Raw genomic sequence first — 15498 nt, 5'->3', positions numbered from 1 at the left:
TGTGTCTGTTGCTGCTACTGCTGCTGCTGCCGCCGCTGCTGCTGCTGCTAGCAGTGGTGATGCGGAAGATGATAAATATTAAACACGTGCTTTTAACACCCCTTCACTGCTGCTTTCAGGCATTTATTCCCACACTTAGAAGCATGAGGTAGTAGGATATCTATGAGGTCCTTCCAGCTATGGACTCCACTGAGAGATCAAAGACAGTCTGGAATATATAGACTTCCCGGATTAGTAAAAAGGAAACCAATAAACAAACGAATATTAAACATAGGTAGCCATCACATGGATACAAACTAACATTTTAAAAGATTATTTTATATAATCAGAAAGGTCAAGATATTTTTTTAAAAATATCATGTGATGAAGACCCTGTGGAGAAAGAGAGACTTATATTCATTGCAGCTAGAAGTTGAAAAGAATACAGCCTCCAGGCAGTCACATTCTCATCTACACAGAAAACTCACCCTGGGTTTCAGTAGGCTCTGCCATCTTCCCAGATCCCTCCTGAAGCCTGAAGCTCGAAGCTCTACTCCAGGAATGAGGCCTTAAATAGGTTCTTCTTCCAGGACCCTCCCACCAACACACCCTTAATCCCCTCTTGCCCATCTGGCACCCACCCTGAGGCCTCACTCAGTGTGCAGCCCCACCTCATAGGGCTGGCTGGTTTGCTTGGAACCACAAAAATTAACTCTTTCTTGGCAAAAATCTCTTCATTCTCCTGCACCCTTAAGGGTTCAACTCAAAAGAAATGTGGACTCCACTGGTTGATGACCACCTCAAGAAATGAGCCTTCATGCAGCCCACTGCCCAGATTCACTGCTCTATATTGACATGGCTAATACTCCTCCTTTTTTATCTCTTTATGAAATTGAGACAGAGTCTCCCTACCTAGACCAGACTGGCTATCACCTCACAGAGATCCACCTGCTTCTGCCTCCTTTAGACCGAGCAAAAGACACGAAACTCACTTTGTTCCTCACTTCTTGATAGGGATTTGTCTCCTCAGCCTTAGATAATTTTGGCAACTACTCTTCAGCCATGATACCACCACTATCATGCTATTTCTACATGGAGCAGCTAGACCCTAAATCATGTTCCCTGGATAATTAAATCCCTTACAGTCCTCCAGTTGCACCTAAGATCTTCTATAAGCATAGGCCTGATCATGGATTGTTTGGTCACAGATTGGCCCTATAATGAATAGGTGGCCACAGAGAGCTGCTGTTGTATTTTTTGAGAGGATGCACTGCTTTTACTCCAACCCAGCCTCCCTGAAGTGTGTTTCCTGGAAGTTTAATTCCTTCCACCTGGGTGAATATGGAAGCTTCATCTATCTTCTTACTTGTTCAGGAAACCTATGTCATGGAAGACCTACCTTACATGTTCTCCCCAATCACAGTCATAGGGGTGGGGAGTAGGAGGTAAGCGGGAGGGAGGGAGAAATGGGAGGATTCTAGGGATGGATAACAATTTAGATGTACTGTGAATTAATTAATTGAAAACGATATGTAAAAAGAATTTTATTTCAAAAATCATGAGGAGATTCAGATATAAATATTCCAATCTACTTCAGGGAAGATTGTGAGCATCAAAGAAACAAATGTGGCATATAAAGCCAATGGAAGAAAACTGTTCTTATTTCTACTGCTGATAGCAGTGTGACTGTCCAATCTATGAAGAAGCAGGACACTGGGAAATAACCTATTCAACTTTGGAGATATTCGATACACAAGTCCTTCAAAATTCCTGATTCACAGAAATGTGTGTCCGATGTCCTGTGCTGCAGGAAGAACACTGGATGCCCCATCATTACAGACCCTCCAGGTAGTCAACTGCCTCTGGAATTTCTGTACTTCTGTATGCTGCTTGCCTTCACTTCATACATATTAGATAATATTTCCTTCTTAAGACTCTGATGGGGTTGAAGACTCAGTACTCATAGTATAACCATTCTTCATCTGCTGTTTCTGCAGTGCCAGTGACTCTCCTATAGAGAGCAGCTGTGCAGGCACATGGAGGAGTGGAAGGAGGCATGCTCCTGTCATGTCATCAACATGATTCCATGCCTGCATCGCTGTACTTCTGAGGAAACAGTAGACTGGCCTCTCTGATAGTGAATTGATGAGTCATTCTGATGTATTGTTAAGACTTTGGCCTTAAAATTATGAGGAGTGGGCAGTGGGTTTCTGACTCATATTTCTAGCACTTCTATGTAATGACAATTCTCATGAGTCTCACCCCTAAGAGGGTTCCTTTTGGTCTGAGATTGTGATCTTTTGCAAATTAGTGCTAGAAATATCTTCCACTTGACTTGCAACAGGGTGCTGGAGAGGGTCGTTAACTTCAGATGAGGGTATCCTTGCTCTGGTGCTGGGAGCTGTGCCTGTGTTTACTGGACATCCAGCCTCCAGTGTCTCTTCATTTCCCTCTGGAAGGGAGATGTGCAGGTCCTGGGGTTTCTGAGGCTGCTTTGCAAGAGTTGATGTCTACAGAGGAAAACTTAGTAACTGATGTCAAAATATTAAGCATCAGGTCAACTTCTGACTGTTGCCTATGTCAGCATCAATGTCTGTGCCTGCTCTTTGCCTTAGATTACAGTCTACACAACAGTGTCAAACAGTTTCCTTCACAGTCCAACTTCTTCACTTTCTGAAGTAGCACCTTTCAGTTAGGAAATGGTGTCTGAGATCATTTCTTACCCTTTTTGAGCACTATGCAAAAGAATTTTTCATTGCACAAATCTTTCTCTTAGCACCACAACCTCCCTGCAGCTCTCCTGAAATCTGCTGGCCCAAGTCCTTAGGACCTGGGAACTGAAAGCTGTGGGGAAGGAAGAACATTGTGCATGGACAGCTGCTGGTATGCTTGCTGGGGTTTCAGGGCTCAGTCCTGGACAGGTGCATCAAACATGGTTTCGTATAGCTGTTCATGGTGTTAGAGAGATTTCTCTGAGTTCAATGCACTGTCTGTTCTTCCAAAGGTCCTGAGTTCGATTGCCCACAGCAACATGAAAGCTAACAACAATCTATGATGAGATCTGCTTCCATCCTTTGGTTTGGAGGCACAGATTCTGGCAGAATACTCTATACATAATAAATGACTAAATAAATATGCTTTAAAACATAAAACTGTGCATGGTGGCACAGACCTATAACCCCAGAACTAGGGGAGATAAAGGCTAGTGAATCTCCATGAGTTTGAAGAATCCTGGTGACTTGATCAAAGTCTACACCAAGCACATCAGGGGAAAACATCATTCACCCCCAACATTTCTGCATAGTATGTGAACACAGGTGAGCTTCCTCAGGGAGTCAGTGTGTTCTGACAAATGACTCACCTTCTTTGCCCTCACGTGGCAGTCGAATGGGACAAACTATGGGTGGAAGGAATAACCCAGAAGGTTCATGTTACATTTTCACTGGCTAACTGTTGTTTACAAGTGATGTGTCTCTTCATGTACAGATGAGAATTCGAGGCTAAAGCTGTGCTGGCCTTGGACTGGGAAGATTTAGAGTTCAGTATCATTTGTGACAGTTCCTCAGGTGCCGGTTGTAGGTGGATGACTGTCGGAAGCTACGGTTACACAGGGAGCAGGTATAAGGCTTCTCTCCTGTGTGAATCCTCTCATGAGCATGCAGGTTGGTTTTGTGGCTGAAGGACCTTCTGCATGTGCTGCATGTGAAAGGCTTCTCTTGCTTGTGGATGACCTGATGAACTCCAAGGTCTGAGTGGTTATAAAAGCCTTTATGGCACGAGGGACAGAAAAATGTCCTCTCGTTCCTGTGTTTTCTCTGGTGGGCTAAAAGTCTAGACCGATATTTGAAGGTTTGGGGACATTCATCACAAGTGTGTGTTTTCAGGTCTCTGTGGAGTCTCTCCTGCTGACCTGTACCTGTGGAGTTGGCCTCAAGATTCTGGCACAGAGAGACAGACTGAGAGGGAGGCCACTGTGGCTTAGAGAGGAGCATTAACACCTCCACTGCGACATCTTCAGGAGAAGGTCCACTTTGTGACTCTCCTAGGGACCTGAAGGGGCCCTGACTCCCTCTTGTAGCTTTGTCAAGGTTTCCATGAGAAAAGCATCCCTCTTCAGTCTCTGCATCTTCTGTCTGAATAGTGAGAAGGGGGTATATCTCATTTCCAGTATTCCAAGCACCAGCATTTACTTCAGTAGCATTCCAGAAAGCGTTGCAGCCATCTTCATTGTCTTCAGTGTGGTCTAGCCTGGAGGACAATCCTGCTTGTGACTCCATGGGTACAGCTTCAGGAAATCTTTCCCAGAGGGACTGATCCTGGTGCCTGGAGGAGCCTTGCTTTGTCCCTTTGGTTCCGTGGGGGATTCCACAAAAAATATCTCCTTCTTCAGGCTCAGGATTTTGATATCCTTGGATAATAAGAAGGGGATCCCTCTCATTTTCTAGACTATAAACACCACTATTTACTTCACTGGTGTGCTGGGAGTGCTTGTAGCCATCTTGAGTGTCTTCATATCCTGTGGAATTAAGACAGTCCATGAAACTGTACCCCAAAAGTGATCTCACACAACATCCCTATCGTTCAAATATCCACACTCACCTGTTGCGATGATCCTGCCATGTGGCGTCTGAAGGGGTGTGATTCCGTCCTCTCCTGTTGCAGACATTGCTGATTGCTGTTCTTTAAATTCACTGATGACTTGTTTTAAGGAAAGATGATCAGAGAAGAGGGCTTCCTGCCCCTGCATGGAGACATGGACCTGTAATCAAAAACCAAGTGACCATTGTCAAAGAACCAGTGGATGATGTAATACCTGCCCTTAACCTGTTTGTGCAGAATCATTAGATTGTGGGTTAGCTCGTCTCTCTTAACCCTATCTCTAAGGATATTATCCTGGCACTCATAAGTTCTGTACTCTCGAGTCACTATTGACACTGTGTTTGCTCATGTTGTTGACTCAGTCTCCGGAGAGAAACACAATGTGAGTCGCCCGTGGAGCTTTGGAAAAAATATTTTCTTCAACTGCTCCGTACATTGAAGGGGGACCATAAGAAACTTTGCCAATCTTGAAAGTAGGAAGGCTGACCCTTGTTCCAGGCATTGTGTCCCATCCACCAAACATTCTGGAAAGATTCCAACATATCGAGCATTGGGGGAAGAGAACAAGGCTGGGTTGGAACATGCATAACTAGTGGAATTCTGAAGAGCTGGATTGCATAGAGCACCCTTTAGCATCTCAGACACAGAATCCCTTTTGGTCACCTGCTCTGGATGAGCCTCCCTAATCCATTCAAGGGAGCTGTGTGTCTGTTCTAATAAAGTTTGTCCTTTCAACTACAGAAAAGTGTCTCTACGGATGACATTTTTCTTTTTGTTGATTTCTTAGTCCTTGTTTTCATTTCTCAGTTGGCTCTAGGATTGATATCTGTTATTTTGTGCCCAGAACCCTTGAACTCCCTTGATTGTTTCTCTGTGATTGTTACTATTCTAGAGGAAGCTCTTCCTTTGGCTTCAGCCTGTGATCTGTAATTGCTATTTTCTATCAGGGATCTTTAAGGTTTTTAGTCTTGTTCTCTACTAGCTGAGTCTTAGTATTCCAGGCTACCTGTTGTCTTTTATTCATACTCAGAGATAGCTGAGGCTTTTTCAACACCCCCTAGTCATTAGTCATCAGTGGCTTCTCTCTCTGTTTCTGTCTCTGTCTTTCTCTGTGTCTCTCTGTCTCTATGTCTCTATCTTTCTGTATCTCTCTGTCTCTGTCTCTGTCTCTGTCTCTGTCTCTTTCTCTATTTCTCTCTGTGTGTCAATGTCCCTCATACATTTGGGTCAGTGGGTTTTATTTCTAGCCCATATAATTGTTGGTCCTTGCTACTGATTACTAATCTACACAACCTCCGTAGACCATAAATAACTTTATCATCAAAACATTGGTTTATTGGGTTGTGTATTTATTATTGTGTAATTAACAGAATTCTCTTCTGATTGAAATAAGTGCAACATTTACATTGGACTCCTTAAGAGAACTTTGCCTCTGCTCTGTGGAACGTGAATGAACACTGTGGAAGATTACGGGGAATTCAGTTTCATTCACGAAATTCTAAACTTAAAGCACAAAGGCTTGAAAATGTGGAATAACACAAATTATAAAATGATAACTCTCTTATACATCAGAACATTCAAATAAGCAGCAGGTTGTTGTACCCCATATTTTTATCTTTCTAAATTTTTTCACATAGACATTTATGCTCTTATACATATATACAATAAGCTACTTACAGCAAGAAGCACCACAAAACAACCAGGAATTATATAAATGTTACATTCAGAGTTTTGGCTTTTTGTATTTGGCAGCTTTGAAAAAAATCAGAATCTTGGAGCATCAAAAAGTCTAAATGTAAATCAAAATTTATCAGAGCTCATCATTGTCAACTTGAAACACCTATATAGAACAGAAAATATCTTAACCCCTAAGCTTACTTGGAAAAGTATACTATCTGTTCTTAACCACATCAGAGACTTGAGAAGGAATAAAAAATTAATTTCATGATTATTCAAGGCCTGCACATTGAGAGCTTCCCCAATGAGTAGATGACAGAGACAGTTTGCTGCCTCAACAGTCACTCAAAACTCTTGGCTAAGTCATTAAAGTCTAGGCTCACAACTAAAAGATAAGGTATCCTAAATTTTCAATCTAGCACCTGGGAAGTTAAAGGCATATGATTTCTCTGAACTGGGATGAGGATGATTTCACTAGTAACACAAACAGCCTAGCCTTCCTGTTTTCCCCAAATCCCAATGACTGTCTTTCCTCCCAATTTAGTCATCTCTCACCCAGGTACTCACCATGACAGGAGGTTTCAAGCACTCATCAGTCAGACCCTCCATGAATCTCTCCATGTTTTCCCCACTTGATATCCACTTCTCTGTTAAGGCATCCTTGTCCTTGTAGTGCCCACTGTTGAGAAACTGCTCAAAGACCAATTGAGAAATCATCTGCTCCTTGCTCCATTTTTCTGGCTGCAACCATGAGGTGAATATCTCCCAGAGTCTTTGTAGCTCTTGCTTTGCCAAAGAGCCATTGTCATTTGGGGAAAAGTTCAGCTGAGGACTTGGCGAGTTAGAGTTGTCTTCTCTAGAATTCACAACAGAACCCCAGCTTGGAATGGACTCTAGATTGTCTGTTTCAAGGTCATTTGGTGGTGACTCAGGCTTAAAGGTTTTTCTGAGCTGTGAAGACATTTTGGTTAGGTTCATCAGGAAGATTCAGTTCTGCCAATTTAGTATCTGTCTTGTGACTTCTGAATGTGTTTCAATACTTGGTGATGTACAAAAGCTACAAGTAAGAAAGAGAAAAGATATATAATAAAAGGTCAAAATCTACTCAGATTTATTTTAGAAATGGTTTCATGATTATATGACAGTAACGTTAAAAATATGTTTCAAAAAATAAAAACAAGAAACTATGGAAAGTGCAACAATATTTGACTCAATAGGAAGAAAAATGCTCTGTCAAGGGTAGGAATATCTGTCATGAGAACATAGCAAATTACGCAATAGCTCAGGGTTCTCTCATCCCTTCTTGAAAAAGCAGATGTTATTGTTGCTGTTCCTCAAGAATTGTATTTCTCCCATTCTAAAATGTCACAGAATTATACATCTTCAAGAAAAAGATTAAAGTGAAAGAACACAAGGAAGTCAGGGACAGTTACATAGAGAAGACCTGTCTTGAAAAACCCAAAGGAAAAAAGTGAAAGAACACAAATATTAAATTACAGAACAGTACAGATATATCTTTAAGAAAACATATCTTTTGTTTCTGTATTTGAGTAGCCTTTGCTGTTTAAAATATCAAGCATTTGATCATAAAGTTTGTCCAACGCAACCTGCTCTGTAACAGCATTCTGTTCTTTGAAGCTCTGACTTCAGCAATCTTTGTCCATGATGGAAGTGCCAATCCAGTTGTAAAATATAGGCTGTATCCAGCGCCCCCTTTCTACCCTAAAACAAAGACCTGATCCATTGAAGTCTATAGTTAAGGGAAACTCTACCACTATAACCTTGTTTTTGGTGCCTGTAATTCTCCTTCTGTGTAACTGTTATTCTTATCTGATATAGGTAATCCCAAAACAAGTTTTGTGTTTTTTTTTAATCTAAGATCTCATACTGAAAGTCTCAATCTACACTGTGATCCTGAAAATCCAATGTAGTATCAGGATGGTAGAGCAAAGAGTGTTTAACAACAGATAACCAAATGAGGCAAGATCTTTTGCATAAGATAAAACACCTTGCACAAAAGAAATACGGATGCAATTAGACTTACATATACCCAGAACAATTCTGACATTTTACCAGCCGTCAAAACACACACACAAAAGAAAACAATGCACACAAACTACTATAACAAAAAACCTGGTAGATAAATGTTCTGCTACAAAAATATATACAGATTTAATATCTCTCAGAGTTGCATCAAATACTCAAGAGAGGTATGGGCAAAACCTACACATCCAAGAATGACTCAACACTAAGATCCTATAATTTTTCAACTAACCAATTCAGCTACCTCAATGCTGAACAAATAATAAGAAATGGACTTGAAGGGACCTGAAAACAAAAAAGTGAATTTCATTCATCCATATTTCCAGTTTAGACACACACACACACACACACACACACACACACACACACACACACACACAAACACACAGATATATATCTTGATTCCCAGCCAGTCACCCTGGAAAACTGCTACCCAGCCTATTAAGAAACCTGCAAACTCTGATTCTCCTGAGTCTGATGCTTCCAATGAAACAAGTATATATTCTCTTGAATCTGAAAGATGTGTTCTTTAGCTTCCAACTGGCAAAGCTGAGTGAACCCATCTTTGCTTTTAATATCCATACCCAGTGGGAGCTTACAGCAGACAACATCAGTGGTCCGTTTTCCTCCAAGTTTTAAAGACAACAAATGCAGACTTTGTGCCTTACCATTAGAGGTTTCATGGGATAACAGATTATAAACAGGCTGTGGAGGGACATCTGCAAGAGTTACAAGGCTATAGAGTGTGAGCTAGGGAAGCCCAATTTTGTAGGATACCTATCTTGGATGCAGGCTAAAAGGGGTCAAAAGGTATCTGCCTCAGAGTATATTACTGCCACCCTTTAAATCCCAACTCCAAAGACTAAGACACAGGTTTATCAGTTTCTAGGTGCGGTCAGGTATTTCTTCTTCTGGACACCAGTGTTCGTGGAAGTAGCAAGCCCTCTCACCCCAGCACAAAGGTGAGCACTTATCTCCTAATCTGGACTGATACTAAATAAAAAGCAATCTGTGATAGACTGATTTTGAGATAAGCTATGCAAAGGACTTAAATCTTTTCATTGGACAAAAACAGGAGCTAATGTGGTGGCAAATGCCTTTAATCTCAATAGTCCAGAGGCAGTTGGATCTCAACGAGTTTGAGGCCAGCTTGGTCTACAAAGAGAGTTCCAGAACAGCCAAGAATACACAGACAAACCCTGTCTTGATGGGGAAAAAAAGGGGATGGAGGTAAAAAGTTTATGTTCTTAATTCATCTCTTCCCCTGCTTGCCATGAAAATGACCCTAATTCAATTTCCATCCCCAAAGACCAAAGCAAACGGAGAAGATAATTCAAGAAATGATAAAATTTTGTGAGGAAGGCATGGCTAGAGGCAAATGAGAGCAATCATCTGCTACAGCTGTGCCTTCAGACTTCATCCCTACCCCTATATCATCACCCATGGTCTCAGGTACACACACAGTTCGAAAATATTTGTTTTAGTTGAACATGATTGCACACACCATTAATCAGAGTACTCTGGAGGCAGATGTGAGGTCCACTATAGCCTAGTCTACAAACTGAGGCTCATTCAGGCTAGGTACACAGAGATTCCCTATCTCAAAAAAAAATACTCCTGATTCTTCCTTACATAAATAGGCTGCGAACATCTGCTTCGTTCATTTTTATCAAAAATTAGTAAATTAGTAAATACAATAGCGAGAGTGAAGGAGGGAGGGAGGGAAGGTCGGGGGGTGGGGAGAGAGAGAGAGAGAGAGAGAGAGAGAGAGAGAGAGAGAGAGAGAGAGAGATTCAGACAGGCAGACAGATAGACAGAGAGAGAGAGGTAACAAAATCCAGCAACTTCTCAAATGATCATTGTGCCTAAACTAAATTATCCTTCAGATACCCAGTGTTTGTCTTTCTTTCTTCATGTTTGTTTGCTTTTGATACTGAGTTTCTCTGTTTCTTTGGGGGTCCTACACTCACTTTGCAGACCAGGCTGTCATCAAACTCACAGCAAAACGCTTGCCTCTGCCTCCCTAGTGCTGGGATTAAAGGCATTCACCACCATGCCCAGCCTACCCAGTGTTTTTCAACATAAAAGTAACATGTACAAAATTATGTTTTCTTACATTGCACCTTTGTTCTGCCATTGGTTCCATTTTTATGGAGCTTAAACTTTGTGGGTGTCATCTTCAAATAAACGTTTTCTCAAACAACAAAATCGAATGACTAATATTTACACCATACCAAAAATTTTAACATTGAATTTGAAGAACAAGCAGTTGGAGGAAGATATGCTGAATTACAACTTTAATCCCAACACTAAGGAGGCAGCTGAATATGGATATATGAATTTGAAGCCAGGTGAGTGGCCAGAGAAAGTTTCAGACTTATCCAAGTCTTCTCAGAGAATCCATGATTCATAAAATAATAAGAAGGGTGCTGCTGCTGAAAGCCGTGGTTGTGGGGGGTGGGGGGAGGTGGAGATGATGATAGATAATAAACATGTGGTTTTAACACCCTTTCACTGCGGCTTTCCAACATTCAATACCACACTTGGAAGGATGAAATATTACTTTATCTCTGAGGTCCTTTCAACTATGGATTCCACAGAGAAATCAAAGACAGTCTGGAATATATAGATTTACCCAATTAGTAAAAAGTAAGAAAGCAAACAAATATTCAACATGGGTAGCCATCACATGGATGAATTTAACAATTTAAAATATTATTTTACATCATCAAGAAGGCCAGGCTAATTAAAAAAAATAAGAGCTTGTGATGAAGACCATATAGAGAAAGAATAACTCTTACTCATGGCAGCTAGATGATGAAAAGACAGTCACATTCTCATCTACACAGAATTCTTACAAGCAAACTCACCTTGGATATTAGGAGGCTCTCCAGACTTCGAAGATCCAACCTCAAGCTCTAAGCTCTACTCTAGGAATCAGGCCTTAAATAGGTTCTTCATCCAGGACACTCCCACCAACACACCCTTAATCCCCTCTTGCACACCTGACACCCCACCCTGATCCTCAATCTGTGTGCAGCCCCACCTTATGGGGCTGCCTGGTTTGCTTGGAACCACAAGAGTTAACTCTTTCTTAGCCAAACACTCTTGGTTCTCCTGCACTGTGAAGGGTTCAACTCAGAAGAAATGTGGACTCCACTGGTTGATGACCACCTCAAGAAATGAGCCTTCATGCAGCACACTGACAAACGTCACTGCTCTATATTGACTCGGCTGATAATCCTCCTATTTTCTCTCTTCATAAAACTGAGACAGAGTCTCCCTACCTGGAGCACTCCGGCCATCACTTCCCAGAGATCCATCTGCTTCTGCCTCCTTTAGACTGGGATAAAGGATAGTCCACAACACTCGTGTAGTTCCTCACTTCTTGATGGGGATTTGTCTCTTCAGCCTACGATAATTTTGGCAACTACTCTTCAGCCATGATACCACCACTATCATGCTATTTCTACGTGGATTATCTAGACACGAAATCCTGTTCCCTGGATAAATAGATCCTTTACAGCCCCACAGTAGCTTATATCTTCTATAAACATTGGCCTGATCATGGATTGTTTGGTCACAGGTTGGCCCTATAATGAATAGGAGGCCACAGAGAGCTGCTGTTGTATTTTTGGAGAGGATGCACTGCTTTTACTACAACCCAGCCTCCCTGAAATGTGTTTCCTGGAAGTTTAATCACTTCCACCTGGGTGAATATGGAAGCTTCATCTATCTTCTTACTTGTTCAGGAAACCTATGTCATGGAAGACCTACATTACTTTACTAAGTCATGGCAAGATTTCTTGATACCTACAAAAGGATTAAAGTTAACTACACTATCAAATTAGTAAAAAATTTATCAAAAATGTCTTGGTGAGGCTCAGAGACATAGCTAATCTGGACATTAAGCTTCTGTGTAGTTTATGATGACAAACAGCAGTTTTCGTTAGAGAATAATAAGTATGCCCCACTGCACAGTAGATTTAGTACTGAAAACAGAGCCCACTCTACACTCTGATATTGACCCCATTTGTACAGTGAAAATTCAATTCGCAACATGGCTGAACTGGCAAAAGATAACATCCAAAAATCTTCTAGCTCTTCTTAATCCAGTTGGAATGCAGAAAAAACTTTAATCCCATGAGACAAACAAATAGATCTCCAATTAAAGGCCAGCCCAGAATAAAGCAAGTTTTAGATAAGAAAATCTCATGTCCAGGGTGTGGTGACACAAGCCATTAATCCAAGATCTCAGGCAATCATGGAGGTCTGATTCTGGTTAGATCTTTTCAGTCAGTTCAGGTGACTCAGCTAGGTGAGAGGCGGTGAATTGTCGTTCAGTTCCTGGCAGTTCAGTTTCTGGAATTCACAGGCAGTTTAACTAGTAGAGTTTTGTAGAGACAGGATTCAGAGAGAGGAAGATATATATAGCTGAACATAAAACAGAGAATGAGAAAGATCCATAATTTCATAACCTATTTCCAAAGATATTATGAGGCAAAGAAGAAAAATTGAGAAAAAGGATGAGAGAAAATTAAGACTGAAAGACTAGGAGAGGAGCTTCAGCAAGAACAGCTGATTTAAAGCAGCCACCCAGAGTTTAGAAAGAAATAGAAGGTGTGACTCTAATCATAAAAAGGTCACCGCAGCTCCTTCCTGCACTAACTCCTACACACACACACACACACACACACACACACACACACATCCTGATTCCCAGCCAGTAACCCTGGAAAACTGCTCCCCAGCCTTAAGAAACCTGCAAACTCTGATTCTCCTGAATCTGATGCTTCCAGTGAAACAAGTATATATTCTCTTGAATCTGAAAGATGTGTTCTTTAGTTTCCAATTGGCCAAGCTGAGTGTACTCATCTTTGCTTTTAATGTACATACCCAGTGGGAGGTTACAGCAGACAACATTAGTGGTCCGTTTTCCTCCAAGTTTAAAAGACAACAAATGCAGACTTTGTGCCTTACCATTAGAGGTTTCATGGGATAACAGTTTAAAAAGTGCTGTAGAAAGACATCTGCAAGAGTTAAAAGGCTATAGAATGTTGACTAGGGAAGCCCAATTTTGTAGGATACCTATCGTGGATGCCAGTTAAAAGGGGTCAAAAGGTATCTGCCTCAGAGTATATTACTGCCACCCTTTAAATCCCAACTCCAAAGACTAAGACACAGGTTTATCAGTTTCTAGGTGTGGTCAGGTATTTCTCCTTCTGGACACCAGTGTTGGTGGATGTAGCTAGACCTCTCACCCCAGCACAAAGGTGAGCACTTATCTCCTAATCTGGACTGATACTAAATAAAAAGCAATCTGTGATAGACTGATTTTGAGATAAGCAATGCAAAGGACTTAAATCTTTTCATTGGACAAAAACAGGAGCTAATGTGGTGGCAAATGTCTTTAATCCCAATAGTCCAGAGGCACTTGGATCTCACTGTGTCTGAGTCCAGCTTGGTCTACAAAGAGAGTTCCAGAACATCCAAGACTACACAGACAAATCCTGTCCAGAGGGGGAAAAACAGGGGATGGAGGTGACAAATTTATGTTCTTAATTCATCTCTTCCCATGTCTACCATGAAAATGACCCTAATTCAATCTCCATCCCTACAGACCAAAGCTAAAAGAAAGCAGAAAACCGGAAATGATTAAATTTCATGAGGAGGCATGGCTAGAGGCAAATGAGAGCAAATGTCTCTTCATCTGTGCCTTCAGATTTCATCCCTACATCTATGCCATCACACAGAGTCTCAGGTACACACACAGTTCGAAAAGATTTGTTTTAGCTGAACACAATTGCACACACCATTAATGAGAGCACTCTGGAGGCAGATGTGAGTTCCACTACAGCCTACTCTACAAACTAAGGCTCATTCAGGCAAGGTACACAGAGATACCCTGTCTCAAAAAATACTCCTGGTTCTTCCTTACATCAAGAGCCTGTGAACATCTGCTTCATTCATTTTTATCAAAACTTAGTAAATTAGTAAATACAACAATGAGAGAGAGAGAGAGACAGAGACAGAGACAGAGAGACAGAGAGAGAGACAGAGAGAGAAACAGAAAGAGAGATAGGTAACAAAATCCAGCTACTTCTCAACTGATCATTGTGCCTAAACTAAAGTATCCTTCAGATACCCAGTGTTTGTCTTTCCTTCTTCATCTTTGTTTGTTTTTTTGATACTGGGTTTCGCTGTTTCTTTGGTGGTCCTAGACTCACTTTGTAGGCCAGGCTGTCATCAAACTCACAGCAAGGTGCCTGCTTCTGCCTCCCTTGATCTGGGATTAAAGGCATTCACCACCATGCTTCATAAAATATTAAGAAGGGTGCTGCTAATGAAAGTGGTGGTTGTGGGTGTGGGAGAGGTGGAGATGATGATAGATAATAAACATGTGGTTTTAACACCCTTTCACTGCTTAATTCTGGCACTCAATACCACACTTGGAAGACTGAATATTAGTTAATCTCTGAGGTCCTTCCAACTGTGGATTCCACAGAGAGATCAAAGACAGTCTGGATTACATAGATGTACACAATTAGTAAAAGGTAAGAAAGCAAACAAACAAATATTCAACATGGGTAGCCATGACATGGATGATTTTAACACTTTAAAGTATTATTTTACATCATCAAGAAGGCCAGGCTAATTAAAAAAAAAAATAAGAGCTTGTGATGAAGACCATATAGAGAAAGAATAACTCTTACTCATGGCAGCTAGTTGATGAAAAGAATATATCCTCCAGACAGTCACATTCTCATTTACACAGAATTCTTACAAGCAAACTCACCTTGGATATCAGGAGTCTCTCCAGACTTCGAAGATCCAACCTCAAGCTCTAAGCTCTACTGTAGGAATCAGGCCTTAAATAGGTTCTTCATCCAGGACACTCCCACCACCACACCCTAATCCCCTCTTGCACACCTGACACCCCACCCTGACCTTCAATCTGTGTGCAGCCCCACCTTATGGGGCTGCCTGGTTTGCTTGGAACCACAAGAGTTAACTCTTTCTTAGCCACTCTTGGTTCTCCTGCACTGTGAGGGGTTCAACTCAGAAGAAATGTGGACTCCACTGGTTGATGACCACCTCAAGAAATGAGCCTTCATGCAGCACACTGCCCACGTTTACTGCTCTATATTCACATGGCTGATACTCCTCCTTTTTTCTCTCTTCATAAAACTGAGACAGAGT

General features: G+C 41.4%; 1 protein-coding gene across 1 annotated transcript in view; it reads right to left on the bottom strand.

The window, feature by feature from the left end:
• Window positions 1-15498, bottom strand: part of LOC311591033 (cone-rod homeobox protein-like) — a gene marked incomplete at both ends in the record, with an annotated part of 313330 nt that overhangs the window by 110072 nt on the left and 187760 nt on the right. The window lies entirely within an intron of this gene.

Source organism: Acomys minous (assembly GCF_964271855.1).
Source record: "Acomys minous genome assembly, chromosome: 20".
NCBI classification, from domain to species: Eukaryota; Metazoa; Chordata; class Mammalia; order Rodentia; family Muridae; genus Acomys; species Acomys minous.
Note: the sequence above shows the minus strand (reverse complement) of the source record. Positions and strands in the feature narration are given on the sequence as shown.